Genomic DNA, 18,233 nt, shown 5'->3' on the forward strand with positions numbered 1-18,233 from the left:
CATTGCAACTATTGGCCTTACAAACCTGGAAGGGTGATACAATAACAGATTTTGCATTAGCATGCATTTGTCTATAGGGTATGAAGTCTGAGACATTACAATCCATCAATATTTTCTGACTTTAGACATTCGTGGTTTGCCAATGATTTGCCAGACAACCACTATTTCAGACTAAAGACACTACAAATATGATGCATACCAGTGTACATTCTGCGAAAGGTCTGTACAGTTATGAGGTATGGTAGGCACTATGTAGGTTACTCCAACCTGTGCACTCTTCATATGTGTGGCACCCTGTACATGGCCTGTCCCGCTTCCCAGCAGTAATGATATTGACATCTGGACAGTGTATATAACTCCCACAGTAAGTGTAGCTGACATGCAAAATAGTTGGCACTGCATTTTGTGGAACATGGCCCTGTCTACCACAATACTGTACCTAGGCCACCAGGACACAACAGCCATGAGAATTTTCTGGCATTTCTATGTGAATATGGGTGTGGGAGGACACACCTGTCAACAGTATACATTTGCACAGACTGTGCTGATATTGGCTTTACATTTTGGTTCAATTTAGCATAGTATTGTGCCCTGTCTTGTTGAATAGATGCATATCACTACAGACCACACAATTGCAGGTGTCGGGTAAGATACATTCCGATGGGGCATTGTACTCAATCATTGGTCTGATATTGTGGAGAGTAGGGAACAACAATGACCTCCTTGATCTGGATGTGAATCCCTTCTAATCAGGTGGGCAATGTAGATAACCTAGCACTCCACTTTGGTGTCAAAAGAAAAAGAAAGGTTACTGTCAACTTGGGTCCCCATAGGTCCTGATAACCTCTTCTGTGTAATGGATTGCCACCTTGTGGTAACTTGGGATTACCTTTTTTTGCAAAGGTGCTGACTATACATGTTTTGGCATTTAGCTTAAGGCCATGGCTCTGGCACCAGTCATCCATTTCTAACCTCTATCTCTGATATCTGTCTGTGATGGATGGATTTTCAACTACTTATGAGCACCCCCTGCTGCTGTTGCTCTGCACCACAATCCCTGTGTTTGCCTGCACTTCTGAAAAGTAGATGCCGAACAAGAGGGCCCAGGACTGAGCCTGAGGGACACTCCTTGTGACCGGTGACTGTCTTGACATGGCACCATGAACCCACACCCTGAGCCCTGTCCCATCATCAGTTGCCCCCCATCTTGTGACATATGGGTTTATATTTCTTTTACATTTAAGCTGACAAGCTTGTTATGGCTTGTGTAACTTTGTGTGTCAGCAATAGCACTTGTGAACTGTGGTCAAGTGCCTTGCAACCCCAATGGGCACTCCTTGTGTTTCAAAAAGCAAATTTCAAAGGCATCAGAGGCTGTAGGTGCCCTTGATCTGGCGGGTCAAGGTTGTCTTATAGTCCTAGTTCCCTATTTAGACCCAGCTTTGTGATCCTCCTCATAGTTTAGCTTCAGGACCAGGCTGTTAAGCTTATGGGGGCCACAGCAGTCATTAGAAGCTTACAGAGCCTTTGTGGAGTGGGACCACAGTTGCGATACACGGTTTAGTTGGGTGCGTATCCTGTGGTAAGGCTAAGATGTGTGTGGGTAGATTCCTCATTGTGTTTAAGTAGCACACAGCTGGGGACACCATCGGTCCCATTGATGCTGTGTTTTAGGTGATCGTAGTTTTTTTACTAGTATGATCAAGAGATGTCTTCCTTTTAGGCTTTTTTTTCTTCTTGTAGTAGCTTCCTCTTGTTGTAGTTTGTTTTTATGCTGGCATTGAGCAGTACCTTAGTTTTTTCCATTATTGTTTTCTTAGGGTGGGTTTAGAATTTGAGCCTGTCTAAAAAAACACTATGGGGGGGGTGGCAAGAGCCTTTGCCAATATCGAGCCAGGGGTGACAGGTGCAAGCTGTCCCTTACTTGACTTGGCTTGTCCAAAGCACATGTCATTCCAGGCAGACAGAGATTGGATCCTTAGAATGACATCAGCCTGGGCTACATAATCTGAGAGCTCCTCTATGTCTCTTTCAGTGTGTCCAGAGGATGCCGTCAGGTCATTCACACCAGCATGGACAATGACTGAGTCATACTTGTACTTGCTGTGGGGAGTGACCTGAGTGCTTGTGTGTGGTGGATTCTCTGGCTTGCCCGACAGGGGCTGCTGACTGACCCTCTCTTGTTCTGTCTGAGTGGGGCTGTGAGACTGGGTTTATGGTGTGTGTGGTTACCTCTCTCTGTCTGGGGTTAGATTGTAATGCCATACAATTGAGTTTCAGACTTTTTACTCTTCAGAGTCTTACTGCAAATGCAAGGCCTGCTGTGATATCACTGTGTAAGTCTGTAGGGGGTATTCCATCATTGTCACCATTTGTGTCCCTTTGCCAGACATTTCTTTATGGTTTTCCACAGCTGACTTGCTGTGTGAGTCTGGGGGTAAGTATGGGATTTCCCCACAGTGACATCCATGCATGTGACCTATGACCCCCCTTAGTTGGCCCCCACATATACTGCAATGGGATTTGTTCAACTTAAATGATACTGCATAGTGTGAGGAAGCCAGTATTGTGCAGACAATTCCTGGTGTCACACACAGCTGTCAGTTGTCTGCTGCTATCCAGGTAAGCCACCCCATTCCCTTGCATGCATGTAGCATTACCATAGATATGCTACCAGAACATACTAATCCATTCATTTATTGTTAAAATGACTGACTTACCTTGTGCCGGCAGCAGTTGTGAGGACAGTGCTTGAGGGCTGCCTATGTTGGGTACACACAGTACAGTGCCTATACATGGTAAGTTACAGGTAATGTGATGTGTGTGGCATCCATTTTACTGTGTGTGTGTGTGAGTCAGAGAGAGGTGTCAGTCCCTGGGTCCCTACAGTGACAGTGTGTGTGCTATGCGTTGCCTCTTTGACAAGGCCTTGGCATACTGGGCATGCCTACGTCTGCCTATGGAAGCAGGCTCAAGGGCTTTTTCTTCTGAGTCCCTCTGTGCCTGTGGGGACCTTGGCAATGGTGGGGGGGGGGGCCCTTCCCCATGCTGTTCCTGCTGCAGCTGTTTCTGCAGGATCATATTGTGTAGCATGGCACATACTATGAACATGTGTGCACATGTGGCTGGAGAGTACTGCAAGGCTGCACCAGATATGTCAGGGCAGCGGAACCATGACTTGAGCATCCCAAACACATGCTCTATAATGATCCTGGTTTGTGCGTGTGCCTCATCATGGCATTCTTGAGTGGGTGTGTGTGCATTTCTGATGGGTGTCATCATCCATGGCTCCAGTGCATAGCCAGCATCCCCCACCAGATGGCCATATGGGATGTCCCACTGGCAAATGCCTGGTACAGATGTGATGAATGCCAAATGTAGGAATCATGATAGCTTTCAGGGCTGCCAGCACACACATTCAGGATAATGGCCTGGGCATTGCACATGACCTGGCAGTTGATGGAGGGGAAGCCCTTGCGGTTTATGTAGACCCTACCCTGTTCACTGGGTGGTGCTTTGATGTGGATGTGCGTGCAGTATGTCGCACCTAGTACCTCCGGGTATTCTGCTACATGGTGGAAGAGATGCATATTGATGGTCCTCTCCTCACACGTGTTGGGGTACTAAATGTGCTCACATGCATGTGGTAGGATGGCATCCAGGAACTGGTGGAGTACCCTGGATGCGGATGCCTGTTAGACCCCTATGATGTTCCCAGTAGGTCTTTAGAAAGTACTTGTAGCTAATATTCTTAAGGCTACATATACCTTGGTATCCACTGGGATGGGTTCCCATGTGTTGGCTCTGGGCCTGAGTTGAGACCGGCACAGCTCAATGATTTGGTGAAGTATGTCTCTGTCCACCCCTGTAGTGCTCTACTATCTCCAGATCATGTAGCCCCTGGGAAGTTACCCTGGGTCTGAACACTCTTCTCCTCCTCCTCGGTCTGTGGCGGTTGTCAGCATTATCCTCCTCACTGCCCTCAGCCTCTAGCACATACTGATGGATCAAAGCAATGGCAGCCCCTAACATGTTTTCAGTTAAAATTCCCCCGCATCTGTACACCAATGATGCAGTGTTTGTGGGAAAAAATAGACTGTAAGGTATCTGCATATTTTATACTGGTGTGCTGCAGATGCTGCCTGTATGATTGGCTGACTATGATGCATTCCACCTGCCAGCTATGTTATTTGTACTTGATTGCTTGTATTCTGCTATTTTCTTTTTTTTTTCTTGTTTTCCCTTATCATTTCCACCCCTTTTAATCCCCGAGGCATGCCGTGCAAACCTGGTGCCCAAATGTAAACAGTCCTGCTATTTCCAGTTTTTTTTTTTTTTTTTTTTTTTTTAGACCCAGTATGTGCCACGCAAACCCATTTAACTAAGGTAAACAATGAGAAATGGCCCTCCCCTGGACATGAACACACTCTTCATTTCTTGGAATAAGTCAATACAGCCTCAGACACACCCACCTCCTTGCTTAGCTGTGCTTAGCTAAGCTCATCTGGGAGCTTTGGAGCTCCAATGTGCTTACAACAAGCATGACACACTCCCTTTTCATGTCAGCTGCTTCTCCTGCTTACATCACTGCCTTTTAGCTCCTACATGGTTAGGTGCAGTTTGGCACTTTGCTTCTTTTTGTGATTCAGTAAATGTCCCCTCATTAGCATACCCCTCTGCCTTAGTCCCTAGTTACAGCACTACCCCAGAGCCTTTCCCCTTAGCAACCAGTGTTACCTGTTATTGTTTTGATTCTGCATGCCATAGACTATAATGGCAAAATGCAGATTTCACTTAAAATTGTCTTTTCATATTTTTATTTTCGGCATGATCCCATTTGCATGCCACTGCCCTATGCTTAAACGGCCAAGGTCGGCCAAAAAAAAAACCTTTTATTTTTATAATTTTACAACACTTTTCCATGCCAATGGCCATATATTTGGCCATTGGCATGCCTAAGGATTAGAATACATGCTTTAGTTTGAGCTGTCATGCCTCCATTTTGATTTTTGCATAAATGTATTCAATTAGTAGCCGAATACATTTCTGCATGCTACACTATTCTGCCATGGATGCCTGCTGCTTACTGGATTGCGAATTGACCTCATTTGCATGGTTTTCAACAGCAAATGAGGTTATTAATATAATACAGTCATGTCCATGGCAGAATAGTGTTGCCAGGTTCGTGCACGTCCCGGGCTTGTTTACTGGATCGCTTGGCAGCCATATTCCATGCAGGAATGGCTACAACATTCCTGCACGGAAACTTTACCTTATTCAATCCCGGGGCAGGTATGCCAAACAAGTAAGCATGTAATGGAATTCAGAAGGGGGTATGCAATAATGGTCAATCGGAAGTTAAACAATATGTCTCAACAAGACTTGCTGTACTGATATATTGCTGTTCAGCACCTATGGCCATCAAATCTGGCTCTGTCTACAGTGACATAGATCACAGCTCTGGACCTTGAGTCTCCCCAGGAAAGGTCAGCTCACATATGACTACTACTGGGGTGTCTGTTGCCCAATACTGACTGTGACACTACCAGACCAGCTACTGGCATGCTGTAAATATCCATATGTCACTTGTGAATACCACTATGACACACATGCTTGTCTTACTAATCTAAGATACCTATATAAGCTATGCGCATAGTAAACAACTGTTGCAGCTGTGTGTGTTGAACTGCATGTGATATACTGAGCTCACACCATTCAACTGTCCCGTGTTCTGCACACTGACTACATGTGTGCCTCCTATTTGTAGTCATTTTCTCATAGAGGTGTGTTATGTCTGGAAAATCATTGGCAAATCTGGGAAGACTGACATCAGAACATAATAGCATACATATAAATGTCGGATGACATATCCTCCAGGGTATTTCCGTGAATGCAAAGCCTACTGTACTATCAACTGACTTATGTGTGTTACAGCAGTATTAATAAAGTGCCATTATTTTTAGGCCATTGCCCCCATGTATGTGTGTGCTGTTGTCCAGATGTCTTACTCTAACAAGTTGAGAGGTATGACTGAGCAGCAAGAGTGTAAATACAGTGTGCCATAGTGACATAGAAGAGAAATGTATATCAGGTATTACCTGTGCACATGTACGTGTTAGTAGGTGTAGCTGGAAGCCTCAAAATAACAGACATGAGTTGCAAAACATCAGGTAAATAAGCTGTACATGATGTACGTGTGTGTAATCTTAGTTTCAGTGCATCCAACAGGCATAAATATCTACAGCTACAGGTTGTTTCATTGCCTTGACACAGAAATGAGTACTAGAATTAGTGTGATTATCAGGTTGAAACTGGAGAAGTGTCCAACTATGTTATGAATTCGTGTCCATGCCTACAATAAACATCTATATGGGCACTACATAGCTGTATGGACTCAGCAATACCTGACTTGTAATACCTGCCTCCATCAAGGTAGAGTAATCCCCTTTAGTTGACAGCAGCAATACACAAACCACATAATAGGTCGATATAGTGGCTGTACAGGGCCGAGTAGGAGCAGGCACATAATTGGAAGCAATTCCACCTTTGTCTGGACAAGCATATAAGGTCACAGGTGAATCACTGTAAGGCTAACTATGAGTACAAATTGGACCCATCCACCAAAGCCAATAACAAGGCCTTCTTCATAAATGTCCTCAATCTCGGAAGCAACAACCCAACCCACCCTGTACTGGTGGTCAATCACACCACATATACACACGCCATGGCTATAACCAACCTGCTGTAGACAGGTTAAGTGAAAACATCACCCCCTGTCCCCTATCAGTATAGGAGGATATGCACAGCATGTGCACCCCTCCTCTCATCATCAGGGAGCAGGTCTGTAATGCCTACTCAAAGGCAACAAAATGAAGTCTCCATTGGACCTGATAACATCCCTGTCTGCTTCCTACATGAACTCAAGCATTACACACTGTAGTCAAACAAAAGCCTGAGCACCAGCGACATCCCATCTGCATGGAGGACAGCCACTGTCATCCCTCTACACAAATGTGAATGATGAAAATAGGATTATGCAAATTACTGGCCATCATTGGTGTGAATATGACACATCAGGAACAGGAGTGCAATGCAAGCTCATACTGTGCTGATTGATGACAGGGGTATGATGTGGTTGTAAATGGTGACTAGTGCTAGTCAGTATTGATGTGCAGGTTCTATAAATAATGTTGACCAATGTATGAGGTCCTGTGATGTGTTTCCTTGTTTATGTCTTCAAGGTGGAGTGCAGCATGGTCGACACCCACCCTACAGTGATGCCAAGACTACAGAAATAATTGAAACCTCCTTGCCAACCTTAGGACAGCCACCGCACACCAGCCAACTCAACACATCCACAGATTTACTGAGGAAGGCAAGTGTGCCAAAACTGGTATGATGCTATGTTAAATTAAACTATTTCTGCTACAACACTTGGTGCTGGCTCTTTTTTCTGAATCTGGATGTTTTTGGCCATTTGCACCTGCTGTACTTACGAGGGCTTTTGTCTCTGTAGAAGGTGGGTGGCACCCAGACAACAGGCGAGGAGTGTCCAGGTAAGGCCCCAGTGGACATCAATTGACTACTGCAGCAGCCATACTGCAGTAGTCAATTGACTATTGCAGCAGCCATACTGACATCTGTAGAGTAACTAGATGCATGTCAGGTCAAACTGCAGTTGTGGGTGGGGTTTTGTAATGCACAGAAGTGCACATCTATGGTGAAGGAGAGCAAATTGTGTAGTATCGGAGCTTGTAATGTATATGTGCAGGAATTCAGCATTCGTCTTGTACCAATGCCACATGTGAGTCTGCTGAAAATACCTATTCCCCACAACTACATAGATCCCTCTGGTCTGGATGTGGAACAGCAGCCTGAAGCCGGTGAGTATAGAACTGTCCTGTTGTAGCTCCTCACCTGTATGTGTCTGTGTGTTTGTGCATGCATGTGCGTGCATGCGTGTGCACACGTGTGTGTGTGTGTGTGTACCAGCAAAACTTATAGTGCAGGTATTAATTTACATATACAAGTTAACAGAGGAGAAAAGAAACAATCCACAAAAACTAAAAATTGTACTGTGAGGCCAATAAACGCTCCAAGATACTAAGGTACGATAAGTATCTTTATTAGTACAAACACAATGCGTCGACCTAGGTTTCGTCCGACTCCTCGGACTTCTTCAGGACAATTTAACATCCAAAACTAAATCCTTATATATCCACTTTAATTACATTGATTAATCAATTTAGTCACTTGATTAAATAATTAAACAACCTTAAAAGTGACACCAGAATTGAAATACACAATTGGAAACGTAAAAACACTTAACATTACTTAATAGGAACGTTACTATATAATGTGTATATGTGTACATGTGTGTGAATATTGCAAATATATATAAAGATATTAATATGTGGAAAACATATGTATATATAAATATATGTGATTTAGATATGTATGTAAAAAGTATATATGTATATAAATATATATATAAAATTATGTGTATATATAAAAAAATATATATATATATGTATGTGTATGTAAAACCCATGGTTTAAGAAGCACTTCTCAATTCATATATTGTGTGTATGTAATATATAGTGTATTGTAACAAATAAAAGAAAATTAAAATTAAAATTAAAATTACAATTAAAATAACAATTAAAATAACAGATACCCAAGTGTATACTAAAATCCCAAAGTATATAATATATGACACAATAAATAATGTGTAAAAAATACTTATGCAGTATTATATGAAAAATATTACATGAAAAAACTCATCCACAACATTTAATATGGCTTTAAAGTCTTGAAACTGTATAAAAACATGTGTATTAACATATTTAAATATATTTAAATATGTTAAAATAGTAAATAAACTTATGATTACAATTTGTATATATTAAAAATGTTATAAACATTAAAAATATATAAATATATCTGAAAATAAAAAAACTGGCTGTAATATATATACAAAGAACCGCTAAAATACTTATTACTAAAAACATTAAGGGGGTGTATTAAAGTATGTTAAATGTGTGTGGAATATATATGGGGCTAAATATACCTACTAGCTACCTTTAATACTGTGTAACCATAAAATAGGTTTAATACTAATGTATTCATTTAGACCAGGGTGTTGGTTGGCGTTCAATAAAATTTGCATTCTTAATTCCACTGTGTCAAGGTTAAATTTAGTAATTTTACCTTGTGGGTCAATACCCTGATGGAATACTCCAAAAAACTTGAACTGGTGACTATTAAATTGGTTAATATGTCTTGCTAAGGCATTGGTTAATTTCCTGTTTTTAATGTCCAATAAATGTTCTTTAATCCTATCCTGTAACAACCTACTGGTTTTCCCTACATAAAAACTATCACATATTTGACATACTGCAATGTAAACCACATTGCGTGTATAACAATTAATATGTTGATGTATCCTTACGTTCTGTCCATTAATTGTCACCATTTTGTCAATATTAATGACATGTTTACAAACCGAACACCTTCCACATTTGAAATTTCCCTTAGGCTTATTGGAAAACCTCATATCCTCTGTGTTAATACTTTCAAATAACTCTTTAAATGATGTATCCTTCCTAAAAATGTAAGTAATGTTGCCCCTGAATAATTCCCCCATTGTGTTGTCCATTTTTATAAAATTCCAATTTTTCTTAATAATACCCCTCACCATTTCAAAAGTGTCATTGAATGTGGTGATGAATAAAGGTACACTATTACACGTAAATTTTTTTATTATTATTATTAATACCCGTAATTTGAATATGAGTATTACCATCAACATTGCAGTGTAATAAGGCCCTGTAAAAACCAATCTTCCTTTTGTTAATTACTTCATTTGCAATATTTTCACAAAATTCACTCGGGTAGCCCCGATTTAAGAAAAGTTTAATAATAAATTGTACTTCATTATAAAAATCCACCTCTTCACTGACCATCCTAGCCGCTCTGACCAATTGGCCTTTTACCACGGCCCTTTTCTGGTGGTCAGGGTGCCAGCTATCGTAGTGTAAGTAAGAATTTGAAAAGGTGGATTTTCTATAAATGTTAGATATTAACTTATTTTTACTTGTATCAAAAGTTAATTTAATATCTAAATAACTTATACTGTCCTGACTTATAGTGAATGTAAATTGCAAAAACCAAACACTACTGTTAATGTATTCAATAAAAGCTTTTAACTCTGCCTGTTCACCACTCCACACAATAAATAAATCATCTAAAAAACGGCCATAAAACTTAACGTGTCTAAAAAACTGTGAATTAAACAAGTAATTTAACTCCCAATATGTTAATACAAAGTTTGCAAAATTGGGGGCACAAGCTGCCCCCATAGCCACCCCACTCTTTTGTTTAAAATAGGCACCTTCAAAATAGATGAAATTGTTGTTTAACACAATTCCCATAAGCTTAGTTAATACGTTAATTTTATTTTGATCGTATAAATTTGTGTAAAATAATTGTTCCTCTAGCCATTCCAGCCCTTGATCATGGGGGATAACTGTAAATAAATTGCAAACGTCCAATGTGATGAAAGTATCACCATAACTAAATGCAATGGAATTAATTTTGGATAAAAAATCCCATGAATCTTTAAGTATATGTTCAAAATGTTCTATGCCAGGTTTTAAGTAATGATCCAAGTATTGACTAATAAAGTAAGTTTTTTAATACTTATCGTACCTTAGTATCTTGGAGCGTTTATTGGCCTCACAGTACAATTTTTAGTTTTTGTGGATTGTTTTGTGGACGCAGCACTTCTGCCTGGATTTGTGCCTTTTCTCCTCTGTTAACTTGTTTTGGTGACTTTTGGTTCCTGGTGTAGTTCTGTGGTATTAATTTACATATGTTGTCTTCCTCTCACAGGTGGACATGGTGATTGAGGTCCCTCCCGCCAGAACCTGATGTCATTGTCTCTGTGAACTCTGATGATGGTGGTCATAGTGAGGCACAGGTGGGGTTTTCAGGGGCTGAATCTGTGCCATCAGTTGGCATCCCACTGTTGACCACAATGTCTCCACACACAGTAACAATGCCCACACATACCTGGTCCCCAGCAGCCACAGATAACGGACAGCTGGTAGGTGGTGGCATGGAACGGGCTAGTGTGGTGGCTATGGCAAGTGTAAGTGTGCCAGAGAGCAGGCGAGGTCTCACACAGGCAGATGGACAGGGGTGCTTGAAGGAGGACTGCTGTCTGTCAAGCCCCTGTCACAAGTGCCACAGCAAGTGTCACCAGACTCATGTTTTGGACTGTCATGGAGCGCAGGTATGTATTGATCACAACACCAGACAGATACTCAGGGTCTTGGATGCAACTCTTCCTGCCATGCGTGATGACCTACATACCATTGCTGAGGTCACACATTACAATAGTAACATCATGGATAGATGGTGGGGTGAGACATTGCCAAACCTTGACCATGGAATGTCTGTGCTGGAGCATGTGGTGGGAGATGAGCGTCAGCCATGTGGACGTAGGTCCGCACCAAGATCAGCTGAGAGTTCACAGTGCAGTGCACATTCACACTCTCATAGTGGCAGTGCCACCAGCACTACCAAAGGGGGGGGGTGCTGTCCACACCACAATGGAGCAGGCCATGGGCATGTGGTCCTGGCCAGTCCTGTCAGGAACATGGCTCCAGCAGACAGCAGTCACCATCGGGGAGTAGTACTGCATCTGGCCTTGGGCCTGTTGGTGCCAGTGAGACTCCTGGCAGGACCAGTTCCTGTGTCTGTGGCCAGAGATGTTGAACTGTACACCCTGCCATGTACAGTCCACAGCTGTCCAACATATCCTTGTGTAAGGCAGCCACATGGCATGACTGTGTGCATACAAACACACACACACATCTCTATCAAGGCAGGTCACCCACAGACGCACACAGCACCTCTGCACAGCCCATTTAGAGAACACCCCTCCAAACACACACATATGTTGTCAACCATATGGCCCAGCCTAGGCCTCTGGCAAACCCACACCACACCCTCTGCATATGATGATACCTGTACCACATCCCTATCATCTGTACCTTTGATGCAGTGACATCCTAATATGGGTCTGATGCACAGGGTGAATATAGTACAGTGTAGCCATGTAATACTGTGTAAGGTGCTGTCTGCTTGCATTTGTTATAGGTACACATCAAAGTGTATGTACCTTTTTAGCCATGATGCAGTATTGGCCTTAGTACCACTGACTGAATGTAGTCTGACATGCTGTATTCTGTTTGTGTTCCAGAAGTCTGTGTGTCTGCAGGCTGTGGCCCTGCAGACATTACCAGTGGGAAGTATGGCAGAGTGGAAACACATTGTTTTATAGCCAAGGTACAGCTGTATATGTACATGTTTAACAGGTGTGTATGCATGCAACAGTGTGTGAGGGACACTGTTGGCAGACAGTGTGACCTTGCATACATACCCCTTGTCACAGCCAGCTAGCCTTCATACATGTCACCTCAGTGTTCTGTAGTACCACAGGCTCATATATACATACAGAGGAGTTACTGGAGTACTGGCACTAGGTCCCTCACAAGCCCAGCCATGACTGTAACCCCAACAGATTCACCTATCTTGTGGGCACACAGTAGTCACAGGGCCTTCTCATGTCCACATATTGCACACACATAGGCAAAACGCAATGTGTGTGTGACATTATCAGTTGTGGAGTGTAGTACACAAGTTGTAGTAATGTGGCAGTTGGCAGCACACAGCATGCCCACGGCAGGTGCAACACACAGGATGTCCTCTGGTTTGCTAGTATGACACCTTCTTTGTGTGACATTACCTTAGCTTACAGTATTTCTCATGACATTAAGGTGCTTCTGATGTGCAATCACTTCTCTATGCAAGCAGTACAGAACTGTATGGCATGTTTCTTGTCCTACAGTTCTGGGACCTCTTTTAACTGTTTCAATTGTCATCACAGGTTACACTTTGCCAAATATGGACTGCAACCTGCAGGGTGGTTCAGACATACCTCTCAACTGTACAGTTTACACAGACTGCCCTGATGCATGCCACATATCCATAGTCCATTTTCACATAGACCTGTGTCTGTCTGGCAGATCGTTGCCAAACCATTGCAGGCTGAAGTCATAACATAAAGGCAAACATTATGAGTTGCACACTTCATACCATTCAAACCATCTGTGCTAATGGAAACCCTGTTATGCAATCTCCGTTATATGTTTGTAGGAGCGATATTTGACAGGTGTCCCTATTATGTAGCCTTTGTCACCCTATTATATATATGGCTTTGTAATCATTCCTTGCACCAACAGCTTGGGAGGTATGGGTACAGAGGGTCGCCATACCTCTGACCTCTGCATATGTGTGCAGATTGTCTTGAACTCTGACACGTGATTTCTTTACATCGGTCATGAACATGTGGTTTTCTGGCCAACATCTGGTAAAATCATGACAGACTGACATTGTAGTTTGATGACAGCTATTGTCATGTAACAACACATACCCTTTGGAAGGTGCATTCAATTACATCTCAGGTCCTCAACTAAACAGCTCCTAAGTGTATCAAAACCCAACAAATGTGCAGGACAAAGCCTTTATCCCTTCTCCATTGCAAAACTTTGGAATACTCTACCCACTCCTATTACTCAAATAGACTCCTACAAAGCTTTCAAAAGTGCACTAAAGTCCCATTACCTTGATAATCTTATGTGCTCCAGCTGCCTAAACCACCTTGACTACATTACTTTCACTGGAGACTGCCTAATAATTCTTCCTTAACTTGTCACCCCAATTTTCCTAATTCATTTTTTTAGTTCCTGTCTTACTCCTTTATAAGCTACTTGGACTACTTTAGCAGCTTAATAGAAGAACCTTATTCTTATGATTGCCTAACTGCAAAAAAAAGTGTGTGTGTGTGTGTGTGTGTGTGTGTGTGTGTGTGTGTGTGTGTGTGTGTGTGTGTGTGTGTGTATGTGTGTGTGTGTGTGTGTGTGTGTGTGTGTGTGTGTGTGTGTGTGTGTGTGTGTGTGTGTGCGTGTGTGTGTGTGTGTGTGTGTGTGTGTCAGTATGTATGTGTGTATATATATATATATATATATATATATATATATATACATGGGTCCCCTTCGCATGGTCGACATTTCAGAATGTCGAAAACCATTTAGCCAAAACCATGTGATCGACATTTGAATTGTCGACCATGCGGATCCGACATCTCCGTAGAGTGCGTAATGTAAAGATTTCCATCTTCCGCACTGTAGTGCGATCTCGGAGTGTGTATATTTACATTCTGGGGGGGTGCAGGGGGGTGTAGCCCCCTTGCTAGCAGCATGAAGGTAAGTTTTTGTTGTTTTTTTTTTTATTCAGTGGTTGACATTTCGAATGTCAATCATATGGTCTCGGTCATATGGTCTTCGACATTCTGAAATGTTGACATTTCGAATGTCAATCATATGGTCTCGGTCATATGGTCTTCGACATTCTGAAATGTCGACCATATGAAGTAGATCCATATAAATATATATATATATATATATATATATATATATATATATATATATATATATATATATATATATATATATATATATATATATATATATATATATATAGAGGTTCCCTTTATAATTTAGAAATACTGAAACCCCGACTTTCAGTATTTCGAAATTATAATACCGAAGTCTTGAAATTCCAAAACACCAGAAGCGCAAAATTCAAAATACCGAAGTGCGGAGCTTCTGGTGTTGCGGTGTGTGAATGCATAGGTGTAAGTGTAGGTAAGTACGTATGCGTGTGTTGGTTAGGGGCTTTTGTGTATGTTAGCATGTGTTCTGGCTGTGATGTGTGTGTGTGCAAGGGGCTGTGAAATGTGTGTGTGTGAGTTACCTTTGTGTGTGTGTGATTGTGCGATTTTGAAGTTAGTATATATAAGTGGGGGGGTTGCGGTATGTGAATGCATAGGTGTAAGTGTAGGTAGGAATGTATGAGTGTTGGTTAGGGGCTTTAGTGTATGTTAATGTGTGTTTTGGCTGAGATGTGTGTGTGTAAGGGGCTGTGAAATTGTGTGTGAGTTACCTTTGTGTGTGTGATTGTGCGATCTCGGAGTTAGTATATATAAGTAGGGGGAGTGTGGGGGGCACAGGGTGGCTTGCACCCCTGCTTGCCTACAGTGTAGGATTGTTTGTTTGATTGTGGGGGGGTTGCGTGTATGTGTATGTGTGTGGTGTATTTGCACTGTAGGTTCGAGATTTTAAGTTTCGCGGTTATGGGGTTTTGGTATTTAAAGGTTTTGGCTATAGAATTTCGAAATACTGAAATTCTTGATTTCAGTATTTCGGGATTCTATAGTGAACCCATATATATATATATATATATATATATATATATATATATATATATATATATACATATATACATATACATATATATATATATATATATATATATAAATATATATATATATATATATATATACATATATACATATACATATACATTCTGTATAAACCTTCTGTAATTGTTTTTTTTTTCTGTATAGTTGATGACAAAATGTCTCACTAATCTTTCCAACTGTTTGCAACTTATGTAACTTTCTGTATTGTTTTCATTGTAACCATACTGCACTTTCCTTTTGACTGCTGTACATACTTTCTGCTACGATGTTATAACCTTTTATTTGTAACTGTAATTGGAGCTTTTCTCACTGGGCCTCCAATGAAAACAGGTCACTGATCCAGTGGACTTTTCTGGTCACCAAATGTCAATAAATAAACAGGAAGTTGCTAAAGATACAGGGTTTGTTTTAGCAGACATTTTCTGACATATCTGACACTGAAATGTATTGTGTCATTTCCTAGTGACAGACATCCTCAGATCATCACAGTGCTTTTCCAGAGAAATACAAGATGTATGATGCACAGACCAATATTATGAGCCCGACTATAGACATTATTACCCAAAAGGGCCAGTTGTGAGATGTGGCTACAGCCGATTGACTGATGAAGCTGTGTAAACAGTCCAGCACCTTTGTGATATACTGGCTGGGGATCTCCTGCTTGTGTAGTATTCTTCTTACCTGAAAAGTCAGATCCTGGTAGCTCTCAACTGTACATTTTCTGCCAGATTGTCCCGATGTTTGTCCAGTCTACATAAACTTGTGTTTTTATGGCAAGTTAGTTGCATATACTTGAAGTCTGATGTTACAAAATAATGACAGACATTAGTGTTTTAGACTTCATAACCTTCAGACAATTCCTGCTAATGTAAAATCCATTATTCTACCAACTTTCTCAGTTTGTAAGAGCAATATTTACAACACGTGCCTATCAGCAATATTTACAACACGTGCCTATCATTGGGCCTTTGTCCCACTTTTATTTATGACCTTGTCCAGATATCTTGCTGACAGAGGTTGAGTGGTATGGTACAGAGTGCATTCTACTGTGCAGAAATGTCCATTATATGTGTAGTACATTCCACATAGCACTGTGACTTCCAGGTATGTCAGTGGCAGAGCAATACAGAGTAATGTGGTGAACTCTGAGCTTTGACCACCTAAGACCTACATGCAATCAACTGGATGTATAAGTGAATTTAAGTAAATCTTTATCTGCACTTTTTTCAAATAATACAGCATTTAAATTGATTTATTTCTGTTGCATTGACTACTATCTAGCTGGAAGTTGTGGCGCTGTTTTTTCAGTTAGTTCCCTACCCATCCTCCCTGCTTTTGTTTTGGTGTTGATCTTGGTGGCTTTGAAACTGCCTGCCCCTCTTGTAAATTTGCACTTGGATACTCCTCCTGGGCCCATCTCATTTGCTCACTCAAAAAAAATAATTGCACCTTTTTCATCTGCTTTTACTGTATTTGTGTTTCTTCCTACTTTATTTTGCTTTTGCATCATCTTAAAAGTACTCAATTGTATTTATTACTGTTTGGTGTAACTATCATTCAAAGCCTTTTGGTTTAAGCACTTGGGCTTCAGACCAGTTGTTTTACATTAAGAAGGGTTGTGGTCTGCACTGTTGTGGCAGGACAGGTAGCTTACATCCTTCTAAGTTGGGAACTGCTGATTGAAGGCTCAGTGTCCGTTATTCTAAAAGTGTATTAATTCTGGTTTAAGCACTTGGGCTTCAGGCCAGTTATTTTACATTTTTTATTTTTATTTTTTATTTATCATTTGTTGACTGGGAAAGTCCGACTAGGTTCCACAGATCCTGTTTTCAGCGGAGGCCCGGGGAGAAATGCTCCAGATGCATGTCTTTAGAATGTGGGAGGAAACCAGAGTACCCAGAGGAAACCCACGCGAACGCAGGGAGAACATGCAAACTCCACACAGAAGGCACCCTGGCCGAGAATCGAACCAGAGAACCTCTTGCTGTGAGGCGACAGCATTAACCGCTGCACCACTGCGCCACCTGCATTACATTAAGAAGGTTCGTGGTCCGCACTCTTGTGGGAGGAGAGGCTGGACTCTACCCTTCTGAGCTGGGAATGTCTGGTTAAAGGTTTATAGTGCCTGCATATTTGAACTGTCTCTTACTGAAATTGGTGCACCTTGTTTGCTGTAACATAGACTAGATCCAGGCCTGCTGAATCTAGCTTTGTTTACATAACTTGAGCACTAATCCAGGCCTTCTTAAAAGTATTCAGTTATATTTATTACTGCTTGGTAGTAACCTGATTAAAGTGTAGCTATCATTCTAAGCCTTTTGGTTTAAGCACTTGGGTTTCAGACCAGTTGTTTTACATTAAGAAGGTTTGTGGTCTGCACTGTTGTGGCAGGACAGGTAGCTTACACCCTTCTAAGTTGGGAACTGCTGATTGAAGGCTCAGTGTCTGTTATTCTAAAAGTGTATTAGTTCTGGTTTAAGCATTTGGGCTTCAGGACAGTTATTTTACATTAAGAAGGTTCGTGGTCTGCACTCTTGTGGGAGGAGAGGCTGGACTCTGCCCTTCTGAGCTGGGAATTTCTGGTTAAAGGCTTATAGTGCCTGCATATTTGAACTGTTTTTTACTGAAATTGGTGTGCCTTGTTTGTTGTAGCATAGACTAGATCCAGGCCTGCTTAATCTAGCTTTGTTTGTATAACTTGAGCACTAATCCAGGCCTTCTTTTTTGGAGAAGGTTCCCCTGCACCCCAGTGGCAGGAGTGTGCAGTTAGAACTTGTCTGATTGAAGACTACAGGAACAGGGCTCAGTTTTGAGATTTTTTTACTGGTTTATTGGGTAATTT

General features: G+C 41.4%; 1 protein-coding gene across 1 annotated transcript in view; it reads right to left on the minus strand.

Moving 5' to 3' along the window:
- Positions 1–18,233, minus strand: part of LOC122799546 (glutathione S-transferase theta-1-like) — a 247,628-nt gene that overhangs the window by 115,567 nt on the left and 113,828 nt on the right. The gene's annotated exons all lie outside the window — the stretch shown is intronic.

The sequence above is a fragment of the Protopterus annectens genome, chromosome 4.part0 (assembly GCF_019279795.1).
Source record: "Protopterus annectens isolate FY-2018-M chromosome 4.part0, PAN1.0, whole genome shotgun sequence".
NCBI lineage: Eukaryota > Metazoa > Chordata > Ceratodontiformes > Protopteridae > Protopterus > Protopterus annectens.